This window comes from Gavialis gangeticus, unplaced genomic scaffold (genome assembly GCF_001723915.1).
Source record: "Gavialis gangeticus isolate Ggan-Ray unplaced genomic scaffold, GavGan_comp1, whole genome shotgun sequence".
Taxonomy (NCBI): domain Eukaryota; kingdom Metazoa; phylum Chordata; order Crocodylia; family Gavialidae; genus Gavialis; species Gavialis gangeticus.
In genome coordinates, this window is record NW_017729025.1 from 20,948,373 (window position 1) to 20,967,004 (window position 18,632).

The following is an 18,632-nucleotide window of genomic DNA, read 5'->3' on the forward strand; positions in this document are numbered from 1 at the left end:
GCAGCTTGAGGGGCAGTTCCCTCCAAACCCCTGCACTGATCTCCTTGAAACTTGGCAGGCTTTGTGGCCTCAGTAACAGCTACCACCCCTGCAGTCTTGACCCCTCTGTGTTGAAACACATAGACGTGACAGGAGTTCTGCTTTCAAGAATTTGGGGTATAGCTGCCCCAAAACTCCTGCACTGATCTTTGTGAAACTTGGCAGGCTTCATCCTCTCTGCAGAGTCTACCATTCCTGAAAATTTCATCCAAATCAGACAAAAAACAACAATGTTATAGGTATTTTATTGTTTCCCCATTATACCCTACGGCCAGATCTTGGAGGTGGCTCCGAAGTGCTGTGGGAAGCTGAACGAGGCAGCGCTTCGACCCAAACGTGCTGCTTTGGACCCCAAAGCATCCAAAGCTTCTCTGGATCCAAAGCTCTGTCTAAAGCCTTGCACAGCCCTACTAGGCACAACACTTTAATGGTCTTCAGCACATCATCTTTGCAGTCCATGTTCTCCCACTGAATTGGCCAAGCCCCTTTATTCACATCCAGGGTTCTCCAAGTGATTTTAAGTACATGATGAAGTCCTCTGGGGTTTTTGTAAATATTGCTCTGAACTTACAACTTCCGTTACTTGTGACTTCAGCGTTTAGCATTTTGAAATGCCAGGCAAGGTGTCAGGAAGTGGAAATGGCTGAGCTTGTAAACAATATTGTCATTTACGTAAAGTAGGAAAATTATTATACCCATAACCAGCAAGAACCCTCCGTCTTCCGAACTTTCTGCAGGAATGAAAGGCTATGGTGACAAACTGCAACAAATGTTCATCTACCACATTTAATACAACCAATTACTTTCAAATGCAATAACTCCGGTGTATCATATGCTATGACTCAACAGCTGATGAATACACACACCCTCTCTGTACTTCTTTCTACATTCAGCGCCATAAAGCTGGCTACTCATCTATTGCTGTCGGCATCTGGAAGCAATTATGAAGCGTCTCTTATAGAGCACTCCCTTTCCCAGGAAAACAGACGCTGCATGGCCTACTCCCAGAAGCTCTATGTGCTCAGCCAAGTCACACCAGCAAACTGTGGCCTTCTTCTGTGGTATTGTTCTAGTTGTAGCTCCTCATTACTATGCTGGCAGCATAGCTCCTCAACTGGAACAACTGGAACTTTGTCTCAAAACCCTATACCCACACTCACAGCCAAGCTGCTAGAAACAATGCCAGCCTAGTTCACTATAATTAAAGAGATAATGTCAGCACCCAAATTGCAATCAGACTCTTCTCCCCTTGATCTAATTCTCTAAGTATGTGTTGGGCTCATTAGGCCACGGACCCAAGAAACGTTTGCAAAATCCATGGATTATTTTGTGCTTTCAGCATTTGTTGGTCCACCTTATGAGGCAAAGTCAATAATCAGTAGCACAGTACTCATGAGCATCCTTGTAAGAAATGCCTGCACATAGTGATGCTGAGGAACAGTTAAACTTGCGTTCTATTTCTAGCGCTTAAGGGAGCATAATATACTGTAGTGTGAAAATGACTGGGAAAATATTTTGATAATGTTGTAAGAAGTGGTGAACCTCCACAAAGTTACAATAGTGTGATGTCTCGCTGTAAGGCTATAGCTAGTGTTTACATATATTTAACATGTTTTCTCATTCAGGTAAAAATAATGCAAAACTTAGCATGGATTATGCCTACGGGTGTCTATGTGCACTCAGATTTCATAGATTTCTAGAGTCAGAAGGGACCTAGTAGCTCATCAGGTCCAACCCCCTGCTCTAGGCAGGAAACAGCGCTAGAGTTAGGTAACCGCAGCCAGATGCCTGTCTAATCTCTCCTTGAACTTCTCCAGGGAAGGGGAAAGCACCACCTCCCTTGGAAGCCCATTCCATATTTTGGCAACCCTTACCGTAAAGAATTTCTTCCTTATGTCCCATCTAAATCTGTTCTCCTTCAGTTTGTAGCCATTATTTCTGGTAACCCTGAGGGGCGCCCTGGTAAACAGAGTGTCTCCTATTCCCTGCTGACCCCCCCGATGAGATTGTAGTAGGCAGCCACAAGATCGCCCCTCAGCCTTCTCTTGCGGAGGCTGAAGAGATTCAGGTCCCTCAGTCTGTCTTCATAGGGTCTTACCTGCAGGCCCTCAACTATACGAGTAGCCCTCCTCTGAACCCTCTCAAGATTATCCACATGCCTCTTGAAGTGCAGTGCCCAAAACTGGACGCGGTACTCCATCTGCGGCCTCACCAACGCTGCATAGAGGGGAATTTTCACTTCCCTAGACCTGCTGGTGATACTCCTGCTGATGCAAGAAAGAGTGTGTTTAGCCTTGCTTATTACCTTGTCACACTGGTGACTTGTTCATTTTTGTGTCAGCCAGGACTCCGAGATCTCTTTCCGCTGTTGTGGTGCTCAGAATGGTCCCAGTCAAAGCACCTTCTGCTGCGCTGCTGCTGAATCTAACAGCGTAGCCAGTATCAGTCCTGTCCAGTACTTGAATGTTAGACTTCCATGGACCATTTGCATCCTGCATGAAGTGGCTTTGATGTTGCACTAATCAGGGTGGGCAGTTATTTTGGGCAGAGGACCGCTTACCAAGTTTTGGCAAGCCATCGAGTGCTGCATGACAGGCAGCCAGGGGCAAATAAATATTAATTTTCTAAATTGTTTAGGGGCCCCCGCAGGCTGGGCAGGATGGCCTGGTGGGTTGCATCTGGCCCGTGGGCCGCATTTTGCCCAACCCTGCAGTAGATGGTAACCTCTCCTGAACTATTATTAATAGATCCCATAGCCTTTACAACAGAGATGTTATCCCTGGAAAGGGAATGCCAGTTTCAAATGCTGCCTACAGTTTCACCAAAGACTTTAATTGTATAAAGTGTTGTTTCTTGCCTGCTGAAGTGTTGTTACCCACTGCTGGACAATTTGCTTCTTCTGTCTTGGGGTGGCTGTTTTATAATGGTGGGGAAAATGACCTTTTGTCCACAGTACATATTAAAATATTTTGAAGGAAAAAATAAAGAAACTGAGAGAAATGGAGTATCAGATAAATGCAGCATGGGTTTACCAAACAGATCCTGCCACACTAAACATACATCTTTCTTTGATATGATGAATTTCCGAGACACAGGAAACGTGTCAGATCCAATCTATCTGGGCTTCAGTATTTACTGATAAAGCACCACAGAGAAAACAAGCAGATGAACTGGAGCAGATTGAGACTAATACTAAAATGTAAAGGTGGGTAGGGAGCTAGCTAAAGAGGAGGGGGCAATGGGTAATACTGAAAGAGGAAGCATCTGCCTGGCGGAAGGTTACTAGTAGAGTTCTTCAAGGATGGGTCCTGGGGCTGATCATCTTTAATATCTTCATTAGCGTGTCTCACTGAAAAAGTACAAAGGGGCTAATAAAATTTACTGATGACAAGAAGCTGGGAAGAGGCATTGCAGATGAGGCCTGAGAGATCAGACAGGAAAAACTAGATGACCTTGAGGCCTGGAGTAATAGAAACCAGATAGATTTTACTAGCACAGAATGCAAAGCCATGTACTTGGGAACTAAGAGCAAGAGTTTTTGCTGAAAGCTGGAAATGTCAGACAAGAAGGACCTGGCTGAGTCCATCAATCACAGGATAACCATAAGCCACCAATGTAATCAGGCTATGAAAAAGGCAAAAATCCACCTTGGGTGTATCAGAAAAGGTATTTCCAGCAGAGATCAGGAAGCATTAATGCCATTATACAAGGCATGAGTAAGACCTCAGCTAGATTTCGGTACAGTCTGTTTATCCCTGCTCAAGGAAGAAGGATTCAAGCAGCAGCAGTTACAGAGGAGGGTATCTGGGATGACTAGGAAACAGAGAATCTATCCTATGAGAGGAGATTAAAGGAGCTTGGCTTGCTCAGCCCCCTGTCATTTGCCCAGCTATTTATGAATTCATCTGGGAAAAAACAAGAGAGAGAAAAAGAGCTATTTAAGCTAACAGACAATGTTGGCACATGAACAATTTGGCATAAACAGACCATTAATAATAAGTTTAGCCTGGAGATGGGAAGACAGCTTCAGGAATAATGTTCCAGTAGCTGTTCTTTTCCCTCATTGCCCCAAATCTTAGTGCTGCTTGATCAGATTACGAAAAAATCCAATAGCAGGGGCCTGCACTCAATGATCCAAGTATTCCCTTCTAGTCCTGTGTTCCTGTGACCTTTTTCACAATAGTTGTGTAAGATTTGAAACTTAATCCCTGCCAAGGAAGACCCTTGGATGATTGCCACTGCTAGATTCATTAATTTATTATGACTCAGAAATAATTTTTCTAGTATTCTGAACCTACATGGTCTGCTTTAGGTCTTGTGAGACAGCACTTACCAACCTTTAGATAATGGTGAAAGCAGTCAGCGAGGATCATATAGGGTTGAGACAAGTTGACAAGTATCAAGCGTCCAAGCAAATGCAATTGGCTAAATTCACCCTTACTGTCACTCCACTGACTTCTTTTTATCCCAGCACTGAATTTAGCCAACAGGTCCATAGTCTAAGTATTGCGTAGCTTAAACGAGATAGTTTGTGGTTCTCAGATTGGCTTTTGTTCACCTAGAGAAATTACTTGCCACATCAGATCATAGATATGTAGGAGCACATGGGCTAAGTCCAGATGGTCAAAAAGCCTGAGGCTGAATCGATTCAGTCTTTGCAGGTTAGTCTAAGCTGTGTAGATTGAACCGATAAGCAAGTGAACAGACATTCACTTTTCATTCCGGAAATGCAGCCACATGCCTGCAGTTGCCCAGGCCAGAAGCCAGTGGGTACTAAAGTACACCTCCCTTGGGCCAAGGCTAACTTACCCATGTGGGGGGGACAGCTTGTGGGAGAGGTGCAAAGCATCCTGGGATGCTGGGGGACTGTGAGTTAACTTGGATCTGGAGGGCATCTGAGACAGAAATTCAATGAACCAACTTAAATCAGTTAAGTCTGATACTACATCCATCCAGGTTTATCTTTAATTGGTTTTGGCCATTTTGAAAGTGGTTTTAGCCATTTTGTACTGAAATTTGGCTGTGTTACAGATTTGAACTGTATAATTTCTGTTCCTAGCCCAGCTTCGCAAAGATGATGATGCAATGTTGAGAACTGAGACCCAGGGGTAGTATTTTGGAGTGTTTTTGCTGCCCTCAAATCCTGCTTTCAGGGAGTTCTCACACCCTGGAACTCTGCTCTGGTTGCTGATGCTGCAGATTCTCTTTCCATATTGCTTGCCAGCATCCTGGAAAAAAAGTAGTATGGGAAATACCTGTTCCATGTGTGTGCAGGAGGATAACTTTGGGGAGAACCTGACTCTGACAAGATACCCTCCTTCAAAATCAGTTTTTCAAGTATACAGTCAGTGTGGTACATCTACTGATTTCCCTTGGGGAGCATAAGTGGAAACTCCCCCATACTCCAGTATCAGTATGATGTACCCTGTTCCAGAGGGAACATACCTTCCAGACAGCAACAGGATGCCATTCAGACTTTACCTCCATTTAACCCTGTGATTCTCAGCTAGGGTGCCATGGCACTCTGGGATACTTTGCAATCCTTTCAAGGGTGCTGTGTGGTGCCACGCAATGTTAGCACTGGTAATTTTGCAAACATGATTCATGAGGTAAAGGCAGAGATTTCAAATATGAATTCATAGTGTTAAAACATTCTGCCCTGCAGTGGTCTTTCTGAGTTCTTTGTATCAGAAAAAATTGATCTATCCTTTTTCTGTAGTCAAAAATGGAGGAGAAACTAAAAGCTGGCATTTTCTAAGGGGTGTCTTGAGTTTAACAAAGGGGCCCTTGAGTCTAACTAGGGGTGCCTCAAGTTTAAAAATGTAGAGAACCACTGCTTAAGCCAATCATGTAAGATTGGCTCAAACAGTCCCTTTTTTCATAGAATCAAAGAGAAGCCAGGCTGGAAACACCCTCCAGAGGTCATCTAGTTCAACCCTCGTCTGAGGCAGGATCATCCCTAGTCAAACCATCCTATACAAATTGTCACCTAATCTCGATAAAAGATGACCCTCAACCATGACACAACACGGACCTAACACCTTACCCTGCCACAGGTAAAGCAGGGGAACCATAGAAGCCAACCTCCTGCTTGCATGAAATGTTATCAACTTACCACGCTCAAGAGATCCTGGATAGAGGGCCATACCCCCCACTACGGAGAAAAGCAACCCCCCCCCCCAGTCCAAACCGATCTGACCTTGGGGTAAAATGACTTCCTGACTCCAAAGATGGTGACTGGTTTGACTGAGCAGAGGGGCAAGACCCCCTAGCCAGGAACCTCTGGCCTTGATTTCAGCAGCAGCACTGGGACACCCCAGTCGAAGGTCCCAGCCTTGGCTGTAGCCAACACCTAGTGCCTCTGGGAAGGCCTAAAAACACCCTTGACACACAGAGCAGAAAGCAAGGCTAAGAGCAACCAGCAAAGCACAGAAGCATGGGGAGTATCCATAGCAGAACATGGGCACAGCTATGCCAGGATCTTCCAAGCTCTTCTTGAACATCTCCCATGATGCAGAGCCTGCCACTTTCCTGGGCTGTCTCGTCCACTGCCCAGCCTAGTTCAGACACACCTGGCGGAAATCTGTCCCACTGCGCCGCCCATAGCCAAGCCCAGGCTCAGCTTTATTTTTGCGCTCTTTCCCCTGAGCTTCCTTCAGGCGGCTTCTAGCAAAGCTCTACAGCTGCCTCTCCCCTGCTTTCAGGGTCTTTTTTTAGGGGGGAGGCGAGGCGGGGCTGAACACACTGCCCAGCTAAGCCGTTTAGTTTTCAGTCCAGTGCCTGGCCTCAGCTCCAACTGGGCAGGCTTTGCTCTGTCCTGGCACCATCATCCTCACGGGACTAGGTGCTTTGTGTAGACATCTTGTGAGAGACCAATTAGACAGCTGGAGAAACTGGGCTTTGCAAGCTTTCGGGCACAAACGCCCTTCTTCAGGCGGAAGGAGAGTCTGTACTGAAGGAGGGTGTTTGTACCCCGAAAGCTTGCAAAGCCCAGTTTGTCCGAGTTGCTCGAATAAAAGACATCACATTTCCCCAAAGCGCCTCGTCTGCCCTCCTCAGACCAACGCGGCTGCACCTCCCCTCCCCCCCAACCCCCCGCCACCAACGGTCGCGCGCGCCCCCGGCCTCTTGTGGTCCGGCCGGGCCAGGGCCGGGCCGGGGGAGGGCAGGGCAGACACCGGCCTTGAGCTCAGCCCAGCCCGGAGCCGTCCGGGGAGGCTGCGGTGCGCCTGCCCAAGGAGCAGCCCGGCCCCAGCCCCAGCCCCGCTAGCAGCCGGTTGGGGCCGAAGTTTTCCGGCGGTGTGAGGGAGATGCTCGGGGGCCACCGCGAGAGCTGGCGGAGGACGGGGAGGCTCTTACCGGGCTCCTTCCTCCGCGGGGCGCCGCGATCACATCACCCGTCTGCCTTGCAGCAGCCCCGGCCCGACCCAGCCACTCGCGGGTCCCGGGCGGGGCGAGGCGCAGCCCAGCTCAGCACAGCCGCCGGAGATCCCACGTGGAAGCCGCCGCGCCCGGCGCCGCCCCCGGCCTAGGCTGGGCTCGGGGCCGCCGGGGATGCCGCAGGGACTAGTCCTAAGCCACCCCCGCCCCGGCTTCTCCAGCCTCTCCTGGGCACGTCTGGCGGCGCTTTTCCCCAGCCCCCCCGAGGCTTGCAGGCAGTAACGCTGCGGTGTCCAGACAGCACAGGCGGCTGGGCGCGGGGAGGAATCAGTCCCAGTGAAACGTAGGAACTGCCATGAACTGGCTCAGGTCCCCTCCAGCACCTCCTCAGTTCTGGCTGCGTGACCCCCGCACCCTTTCATGGACCCCGTCCCCACCAAGCCCCAGGACGCCCCGGGCAGCCTCGTCCTGGCTGCCGCCCCACGGGCAACGGGGCTGAGCGGGAAGGAGGCTCCGGCTGGGAGAGCCCGGGGGCTGCTGTCCGGTCCCTCGCCTGTTCACCTCTCCGGGCCGTGTCCGCTGGCTCCTTGGGCGCTGTGCTCGGTGTCCCCCCTCAGTGCACTCATTTTGAACCTAAGACCCTCGCTCCTGACCCTGTTTTGCTATTTTTTGTTGTCCCAAGTAATCAGTGATGTGCCCTTAGTGGCCCCCATCCCCAGGGGGGCTTCCAGCTGTACTAAGTGGGCTTTGGCCCATGTTCCAGAATGGCATATCAAAAGGCCGATGTCACAGAGGGGCAGAGAGGAGATGCTGAAAGGGAGAGTGAAATGGGTCTGACCAGGGGTTTTTTTTTCACTGTTCCTCTTTCATTTGCAGCCTCCAGCATTGAAAATTCAGGAAGGTCTGATTCAGAGGCCATTCCCCTCACTCCCAGGCTCAGTTGCTACCGATGCCCCTTTCCTCCAAGAATGTGTCCAGTCCTTTTATGAATCTGGCTAAACTATCAGCTTCTGGTGGCAACGAGGTCTGCTCTTGAATGACACACGTAAAAATAATGTCTTTTTGTTAAGTTTTAAAATAACTACTTACCCGTTTTATTTTGTGATCTAGGTCTTGTCACGTGTGAGAGCATCAATACTATATCCCTACTGGCTTTCTCTTTGCCATTTAGCATTTTGTAAACCCATAGCTTGCCCCCCCCACAAGCATCTCATTTTGAAACTGAACAGGCTTAGTCTCTTTAGTCTGTCCTCACATGGCGCCCCTTTCATACCACTTCTCATCCTTTTTGCCCATCTCTGGACCTCCTCTAGCTCTTTTATATCCTCCCTAGGTGTAGCAACCAGAACTGGGCACAGTACACAAGGTGTAGAGGCACCATGGATTTATGAAGGGGCAGGATGATACTTTCCATAGTATGTAACAAAGGTTGATTTACTTACTGTTTTTGTTGACAGTGAGCTCTTGCAAAGGCGGTGACTTGCTTTGCTGATGGAAGAAGCAAGAACTGGACTCATGGGGTGCAGCAGTGAGGGTGTCTTTCCCTGAAACTACAGCACTTGTCTCCAGCTTGGAAGCTTCATCTTGGTGTCCTCAGTTTCATTGTTCCCATGGGCAGATCCAGGATTTTGAAAATGGGGGTGCAGAGGGTGTGTAATGCATTATCCCATATAATACAGCACATACTTTTCTCCAGGCAAAAAGAAACTAGAATTACTAATACACTAGGGTACTAGGGCTGGATTGTTCAGTATATGATTGAAGCAAAAACAAATATAACTTTATTGGGATGAGTTAAAAACAGTGTGCAGGGCTGTGAAATAGGAGCTACCAGGAGTATATAACAAACAGCAGAACTACAGAAGAAAGGCTAGCTTGATTAGTGGAACATCAAGACCATTAAGGGACAGAAGGTCATTAACACCTATGGAAATGAAGAGTTCAGAAAGAATTAAGTAGATTTTAACGAACCATGAATTTAGTTGACACTCTCACTGCTGCGTAAGCAGAACTGCTGCCAGTTTTAAACTTTGAGTGGCACAGGAATCAAAGGGGTGCAAGTGTACTGGTGCTCACTCCCCATCTACTCCTGATTGTTCCTGCCAATCACTTGATAAGTTCAGGGAGTAGCATGACCCCTAATGATCCCTAAACCACTGAGAGTTTTGAAGGCGATTGGGACCTTGACCTGGGAGGCCACTGGAGGGCATGAGGTTACTGAAACAATCAGTTCTCATCTGCCTGTTCTGCACAGGACTTGGTTTTGGATCAAATGCAGCTGTCCTATATCCTACATATTTACCACTGGGTATACCAGGAGAATACCCAAGCCATACCTAGCTGGAATTGTCTTGATCGCCAGACTTGGGGAAAAAGCATTTCAGGTCCCTGCTGGATTGATGTTGGCCAGCTGGATCTAGTGGGGCTGCAGAGCTGGATGTCACCTTGATAGTGGGTGAAGGGAAAGAACGGCCATAATCTTTGATCTTTTTAAATCACTGGCTCTGGTCAGAAACTGGCTGGCACATGTCTTTTTATCTGCTATTCTAGCACCGGCTCAATAGGTTTCCTCTGAATGTGGTGTTTGCAGGCCCAAACCATCTTCTTAAGGTTGGAGGGGTGCTCACAAAGTGAGTGGGAAGCCATGGAAGATGGGAATAAGCTAAACAAAAGATGCAAGGTTGGCTGGGGACAGCACTGGACAAAAATTCTGATTTGACATCTATGCCCTGTTCTGCCACCCTGTTGTATGATCTATGGCCACTCATTTTTTCCATCTGTAAAGTGGATATAAGGATTTATACACTTTCCTTCATAATGGCTGTGGTTGAAAAGCACTGTATCAGGGTTAAGCATGGTTATCATCCATGGAAGTAAGTTCAGTGACACAACACTGGGCATTTCTTTGCTGTTACCAAGCCTACCAATGACGTCCCAGAAAAAAACGTGTTTTAGAGCTGAAGAAAAAGCTGAAGTGAAAGTCAGGATTGAGTTGTTTTGCAATATTTGAATGTACTGCCATTCCCAGGAACTGGGGATAGTCACAGGTTTGACATATGAGTTAGGTTATACTGGGTGCATCTACCCTTGCAATTAATGTGAAGCAATAAACTCTGGAGCAGTTTGAGTGGGAGTAAACTACTTCTGGGCACAGTGTCTACACATCTACTCTGCAGTTAACCACATGTGTAGACATGGCCACTGTGATTATAGTGGAAGGGATGGGAATCTGGATAGGAAAAAAAAACAGGCCTAGGAGGTTTAGATTTTACCATTCACTTGTACAGGTGGGCGGGCAAGCTATGGCAGCACTTTGAGACATCTCTTAACCGTAACCATCCTATTGTAGCTGCCCTTTCATTAAAATGTAATTTTTTAACTTGGTTTGTTTCCCCACCAAGTGATACCCCTATAAAATATAAACCAAAATTAATGGTTCTTCTGGATTTTTTTGCTCTGCAATGAATAGGTTTAAACTTGGTTTTGAAATGGCTCATTGTTATGCAGGCAGTACATGTGCTTGTCACTTCTATTCATGTGTGGATTACTTCAGTATGTGAAGAAACCTAGGTTTTAGGTTGTAGCCACGTTGGTCTAAGGACATAGGCAGGCAAGGTTTTTGAGTAGATGTGATATTTCATAGATTTCATAGACATTCAGGCTGGAAGGGACCCCAGAGGATCATCAAGTCCAGCCCCCTGCCCAGGATTAGACCGACTGAGTAGTTGGAGAAAAGTTCTTAGCAAGCTTTTGGGTGCAAACACCCTTCTTTAGGCATAGGGAGTCTCTGCTGTTCACTCATATGCCTGAAGAAGGGTGTTTGTACTCAAAAACTTGCTAAGAACTTTTTTCCAACTACTCAGTCAGTCTAATAAAAGATATCACATCTACTCAAAAACCTTGCCTGAAGAAACCTAGAGTACCTAAGGTTTTCATACTTGAGCACATGCATTTGCCTTAATGTTGGTCTTTCATGTTTCTGTTAGGGATTTCTCTGTCCTCCTGCATGGTGATTTCTGGATGATGAAAGAACAGGTTTTGTCAGCTCCGTGACAACACCTCCCCTCAGGGACTTTGAAAGAAGGGGCATGTCTGGAGCCGCTTTTGTTGTGTCATAGGCTGAATTGTTTTTTTCCCTGACTTTCCCTCCTCTACTGCTGATGCATGAACGATGCGTGCCCTTAGAGGCTGGCGGGGCATGGCGACAGCCCACAGGTGGTGTTGGCGGTGGTCTCAGCAGCGAGCAGGCAGCCGTGGTGGTGTTGGCAGTGGGGGGGGGGGCAAGTGCCAACCAGCAGTCGGCGACCACCCGCAGACGCCACCAGCAACACTGGCAGCGGCAAGCGGCAATTGGCAACCACCCACAGATGCCACTGGCGGTGTCGGTGGCAGGTGGGGGGGGTAGCAAGCGGCAAACACCCGCAGGCGCCACCAGCACTGGTGGCAGCAACCAATCACAGGGGGTGCACCACCAGTCTTACAGGATGCACATGCACCTGCGTGCACCCCCTGTGCATCGCCAGTGTGCTGATGTAATGGTCACTGCTGCTTTGTGCCCACAGTGTGAGGGATGGAGGCCAGAGGGATGCAGTTACGCACCAACCCTGTGCTCCTACTAGGAGCGAGGGGAATTTTGACAAGGCAGAAGAATTCCTGGGCAGTGAGGAGATCTCTTGATTAGATATCAGAATCAGGACTAAAGTTCACCAAAATCAGGGGAAGGAAAAAGAATGGAGGACTACTGAAGGCAAGGCATTACCATGCACAAACCTGTTCTATTGATATAAACAATACGGTGCGAAGAGAAGGAATGCAGATTTCCAGGTTAATAAAATGTTGTGTGTGTGGCTTCTGAGAGAGAGAGCAAACAAGAAAGGCCAGGGGAGAAGTTGTTCCCGTTTTTCCATACAAATGTGCTGTCTGATCCCTGAATTTCTCTGTATGTTTATTTAGACTTTGCCTTTCCCCTTCACATTCTCCATCCAGAAAGACAGGGTGGGGGCATGGAAAGTATTTGTCTAATTTGTAACATCACCTTTCATCCCTTTCATCAAAAAATACCAGTGAGAGGGTTTACAAGGCCTCTTGTAATTCTTGTAAGCGCTTTGTGATTACTAATTCGGCTGGTACTGAGGAAGCATAGTCAAGCTATTGTCTGTGGTAATATATTGTTCATGCATTAATATCGCAGAGCACTGTGCTGCTGTTTTGTCCCATACATTCAAATAGACTTTGAATGAAATGGGCTGAGTTCTCTTTTAGTGACCGCTGGGAGACTTCCCCAAACTCTCAACCATAACTACCAATACTAACTTTTAGGTCAAATGACAGCATTCTGTGTAGCATTGTCTCTGCTTCATCATGGGACCTGACATCTCTTTATAATATTTATCACCCCGTTTTGCAAACAAATGAAGTTTAAGTAAGTGTCAAAGGGATCACTAATTCTATTGTTGCAATGGCAAATCTCCCACTGAGTTCCATAAGGTACAAAACTGAACATCCAGACTCCTGAGGTTTACCCGTCAGCATTGATCCTTGGTTTTCACGCTTGCCTACTCTCCTGCATTCACTGTTTGCTGCTTACTTTTAAGTGAACCTCCAGCTTTGGAAGATTCATTTATCTGCACTTTCATGTTCTTCCATGAAATCAGACCTGGGCAACTTGGAATGAGATTTTGGCCCCACTGACATTTTGCCCTATTTGTTGGAGCCAGGAATTCACAACAGAGGTTTGGGAAAGCAATTCCCTAATAATTAGAGGCTATTAATTATCCAGCTTCATAAGAAGATTGGACAAATTCATGCAGGATAGGTCCATCAGTTAAGCATGATACTTAGGGCTGTAACCACCAAATAAGATCCTCTGAAGTCTCTAAATACTGCAAGCTATAAGGAAAAAAGGGAGAGGACAGATCAGTCTGGATAGGGCCTGCAGAAGTAGTCCCACCTTAGCATTTATGAGCCAATAGTGTGCCACTGTTGTGAAGAAGCCTAACAGCATAGTGGGCTGGATTGGTAGGAGCGCTGCCAGCAGATCGAGGGAAGTGATTATTCCCCTCTATTCGGCACTGGTGAGGCCACATCTGTAGCACTGTGTTCAGTTTTGGGCCCTCCACTACAGAAAGGATGCGGAGAAATTGGAGGGAGTCCAGTGGAGGGCAACAGAAATAGTTCAGGGACTGGGGCACATGACTTCTAAGGAGAGGCTGAGCGAACTGGGGTTATTTAGTCTAAAGAGAAGACTGAGAGGGGATTTAATAGCAGCCTTCAACTACCTAAAGGGGGATTCCAAAGTGGATGGAGCAAGACTGTCCTCAGTGGTGGCAGATGACAGAACAAGGAGCAATGGTCTCAAATTTCCCTAGCTGCAGCAAGGGAAGTTGCAGCAATGTCCTCAAGTTGCAGCAAGGGAAGTTTAGGATGATATTAGGAACAAATTCTCACTTCACTAGGAGGGTAGCAAAGCACTGGAACAGGTTACCCAAAGAGGTGGTGGAATCTCATCCTTGGAGGTTTTTAAGACCTGGCTAGACAAAGCTCTGGCTGGGATGATCTAGTTGGGGATGGTCCTGCTTTGGGCAGGGGGTTGGACTGAATGACCTCCTAAGGTATCTTCCAACCCTAATTTTCTATGACTTCTGTGATCTGTGCCACTGCGAGATGCAGAATACTGGGCTAAGACAGACCTGTGGCCTGACTCGGTGTGGCAACTCTTACTTTCTTGTTGTAATGGGAACGCCTGCTATGGGAGAGACCATTAGCTTAGAGCATGTGAACTAACACTAAACAAGACTTGACAACCAGATCAGGCCCGTTGCTTTTAACTTGGCTAATAGCTCCATTATTATTGTTACTGGGAACTGGGCATCTATGTCTGAGGTGTCTATGAAAATGTCAGCATATGGGAATGAATGTATTTCCTAACCTGTTGCCCTTTCTCAGTAGAGGAGCCACAGGGCTAGCCTGCCCTGCAAGCTGTGTGCAGCCAGTTTTGTAGTAGCTATTGCAGAGGGTTGTGACAGTGCTGGAGGTTAATCTTTGTGCTGGAACAAGATTTGCATTAATGAAAGCTGAGCAAAAGCTCAGGCTTAACTGGTTTGCTCACTGTATGTGTGACACTTCAGACCTCAGGCTAGATTCACCCCAGTTGGTAATGAGAAACAGGCCAATTCTAGCTCATTTTTATGGCGACCCCATAAAAATGGGGGCCCACATTACTTGAGATGGGAGAAAGCTGTTTCAAGCTTGCTTTTCCTTGGGAGCAGTATCTCTGTGCGTGAGCCTGGCTGATAGAGGGAATGTCCTGACACAGCATATCTCTGCCAGCTGTGCTTCCTGGTCCGCGCTGCCAACTTTTTAGGCTGCCCATTCTCTACACATCCCTTTTGGCAGCTTCAGCAGAACATGCAGCTATTCTGTCACCAGAAGCATCATGCTTACCTGATGCTAAGCATTATGAGTCTGAAAGTGCTTTGCAAAGTATCTCAGATCCCCGTTGTTCTTGCCGTGCCCGAGGGAGTGTTAGGGAGGTCAGGGGATCTGTTCAGAGTCATTCAGCAGGGCCAGTGACAGAACCAGGTATCAAGTTCAGACCGCCTGTGTCCTGCTGTGTGCACTGGCTCCAGGTCCACACTGATTCTAGCCGGATGAGCTAACTCTTCTCTTGTACCATCCGCTGCTGAAAGTTTTGCTAGCTCCCTTAGCAAACTTCCTCAAAATAAATCAGTGGTCGTCCTAGGGTACATCATGCTCCGATTAAGCAGGGGCAGGCTGTCTTCAATAGACTGAGCTCTTCAGTGGCAATACACTTCCTGAAGGAAATGGGGGACTAAGTGGATTTGACTCTGAGTGTTATTCAGCCAGTGTTGTTCTTTGATCCTTTTACAATTATAAAGATTAGTGTGTGAATGGAAGTGTATTCCCTTCTTCTTTCAGAAGTGACATTTGATTGTGTTTCACATGGGTTTTACAAGCCTGTAACTCTTTGAACTCAGTGGAGCAGTTACAACATCAGGTGTTCGAACCAGGCCCATAATGTTGCACTTCTGACTCTACCATAACATTGTACTTGTGCCAGCTACCTTAGAAACAGCCGAACTGTCTTGGCCAGATGATATCAGAGCAGGATCACATGAAACCCATGAATGTCTTGTAAGAGGGGAGTTCTCCTTTCCTAAGTATTTAGCTTGTGTTTAGAAGGCATTCTGCGTGTGGACTGGTTCATTGCTGCACAGCCTCCTGACCTGAAGACCCCATGACCAGAATCATGTTTTATGTTCTTCTTCATGTATTACTGAATGCTTTCCAAACAGAACTGGTCTTCAGCCATGGTTTAGTCATCCATTTATTGCACAGGAACATTTCTACACTGTTATTTCTTAGCTTAATCCACTTGCAAATGTTACTCAGTTTGAAGGTCAAAACACAATGAGAATTGCCTCTAGTTTTAAGCTGAAAAGTAGTAACAATGACTCAATCTCCTGGGAACAGACCTCAAAAGCAAAGACAGGGTGCCCTGATCTAATATTGAGCATAGTTATCTTTGGCTTTTTCAGTTTCTAAACTAGACGGGATGAATTAAGAGCAGTTTTTCTCACAAAGGTCACAGGGAAGCATTCTGAGATTCTGTAAGTCAGTAATGACACCTCCACCTCCACCTCCACACAGAAGCATTTGGATGCATGTTTACAAGGCTAAGACAGCATGTGAAGTGGATGCAATCTAAGAACCAAACCCATTTGTGAGGCAGAGAGATACAGATTGCCTAAAAATGTATAATTGAGGTAAACTGCTGACATTTCTATTGTATCGAATCACTTCATCAGATGCAACTTCTCAGAGATATTTTCAGCCATCTCTGAATCCTCCTATTTTATTTTGATAGATACTGACAAGAGAGGCTTTTGTTTCTTAAGACCTTATCTGCCCCTGCCATTCAGCGCCTGCTTGAAAGCACAATGGTGGGAACATCATGCTTATTTTCACAGTAAAAAAACACTTCAAACGTGGTCTCAGGTGGGACAAAGTAGGAGGAGCAAAGATCCCATTGACTTCTGTGCACTTACAACACAGATGAATTTTGTGCTTTGGCTTTCCAAAGAGATATCATTTACACAAGTGTAACTCGCATTGAATAGATGACGTTAACAGACAGTGTGCTTTTGCCTCAATGATCTTTAAAAAAATGTCACCTACTGCAGTTCCAGGCTTTGGCTTTGACTGGACCCTTTCAGCCACTGTGGTTCACTTTTATCTAGGAATAATCAAAGGCAATACTTTCCTGATTCAAATGCACTGATCTTCTGATAAAACTTCCATAGTCCACAGTGCTTCTCAGGCTGATTTGCTTTTAATCTTTCTGGATCACTGCAAAGTTCATCTTCCCCTTTCCTCAGGCTACTGAGGTGGGAGTAGGCTATAAATGAATAGGCAAGGTGATATTCCAGACAGTTCCTGTAATTTTCTATTATAACCTACAAGATAGGTGTCTATAGTTCAAATAAAGAAATGTCGACCACATATATGTGTGACTCTTCATTCCTACCTAGTGGCAGGGCTATAGAGCGTAGGGTTACTATATTTTCAATTCCAAAAGAGGACACCTGTCTGTCTCCCAACCCACAGCCCATCGCCCTGCTGGTACCCCTCACTCCCAACCTGCAGCCCCCTGCTCCTTGTGTTGCCCCTCACTCCTGGCCTACAGCCCTCTGGCCCTGCCAGTGCCCCTCACTCCCAGCCCACATTCCTTTGACCTCCTGAGCTATGCTGGTGCCCCTAAATCCCAACCTGCAGCCCCAAATCTCCGCTACTATCCCTCACTCCTGACCCACAGACCTCTGGCCCTCCTAATGTCCCTTACTCCCAACCCATGGTTCCCCCACCCCGGGCCATGCTGGTGCCCCTCACTCCCAACCTGAAGCCCCCTTACAGTGTTCTGCACTCCTGGCTCACAGCCCCTCACCCCCAGCCCCCCCAGCCCTGCTCCTGACCTGCAGCTCCCTTGCTACCCCCAGCCCTGCTGAAGGGGGCCCTCAGCTCTCTCCATCCTGACCAGGCAGGAACACCATGGCTGTGGCTCGTGTGGGTGGCAGCAGAGTGAGTCCGGCCCCATGCCGGGCTGTAGGGAGGAGGAGGGGATGTCTGTAGCACCCCCTGCCCAAGGCTGGGGCTCCTGTACTGCACCAGGTGGCTTGGCTATGCTTGCCCCCCTGGCAGCATCTCCTGGGTGCCCTGCCCCTGTGAGCATGAGCACCAACCCATGGTGCCATTAACACACCTGCACAGTTCCCCACTGCCCCCAAAGGCCCCCCTGCTCCTTTCCCCCATCTGAGAAGACCTCCCCACCACCCCTGTGCCCTACTGCAGCCCTCGCGCCTAGACATCATTCCCCAGTGCTGGCAGGCACCTGCCCCCACCACACTCCATCCTCCCACCCCCCTCCAGTCTCCAAGCCCTGGCCCTCCAACCCCAGCTCCTCATACATTTACCTGTATCCAGCTGCCGAGGCTGCTCTCACCACCCTGCCTGGCTGCATTTCAGCCACCCGTGTGTGCGCGTGCAGACGCACGTGATGCCTCCTGCCTCCAAATGCCCTTCCCCCTGCTCCCACCAGCAGAGCAGACCAAAATCCAAGACATTTGTTCAGATTTTAAAAAAACATCTGGATGGAGATCAGAGGACCCAAAAAGAGGACATGTCTGGGAAAACCCAGACATGTGATAACCCTAACCAAGAGCTTTATAAACCTCTACTTTTGAGTTGAGGGAGTAGGATCTCAGGTCTGGAGACCTAAAGGTCCAGTATTCAGCCTCCAGTGCTGACTCCCCATAGGAGTTAGGTATATCATCTGGAATCCTGTTTGTGATGTAGGTAACCCGTGCTCCAGAGAGATGAATTCAAATTAGAATTTGAATGCTTATACAGAGAAGGGCAAGCAGAATGATGAGGGAAATGAAACCTACATCTTGTGAGATGAAATTAAAAGACCTTGGCAGAGCAGAACAAAGGCTGAAGGGGATCTGATTGCTGTCTATAAATACACTAGGGATGAAGGGTAATACTAGGCAGGAAAAAATGATTTAAGGATAGTGCTGGCACAAGGGCATTCAGGTAAAAGTGACTCTGAAAAAAAATTGGGCTGGGGACCAGGAAAACGTTTCTGACCATTGGAGAGGTGAGATTCTACAACAGGCTCCCAGTAGACTAGTAGG

At 47.5% G+C, this 18,632-nt stretch overlaps 1 protein-coding gene across 1 annotated transcript in view; it reads right to left on the reverse strand.

The window, feature by feature from the left end:
* Positions 1-7,533, reverse strand: part of LOC109298409 (inverted formin-2-like) — a 53,967-nt gene extending 46,434 nt beyond the window's left edge. Inside the window, exon 1 of the mRNA XM_019518488.1 lies at positions 7,399-7,533. The gene's annotated coding sequence lies outside the window, so the exon portion shown is untranslated. The remainder of the gene's footprint in view (positions 1-7,398) is intronic.
* Positions 7,534-18,632: the final 11,099 nt, after the last annotated feature.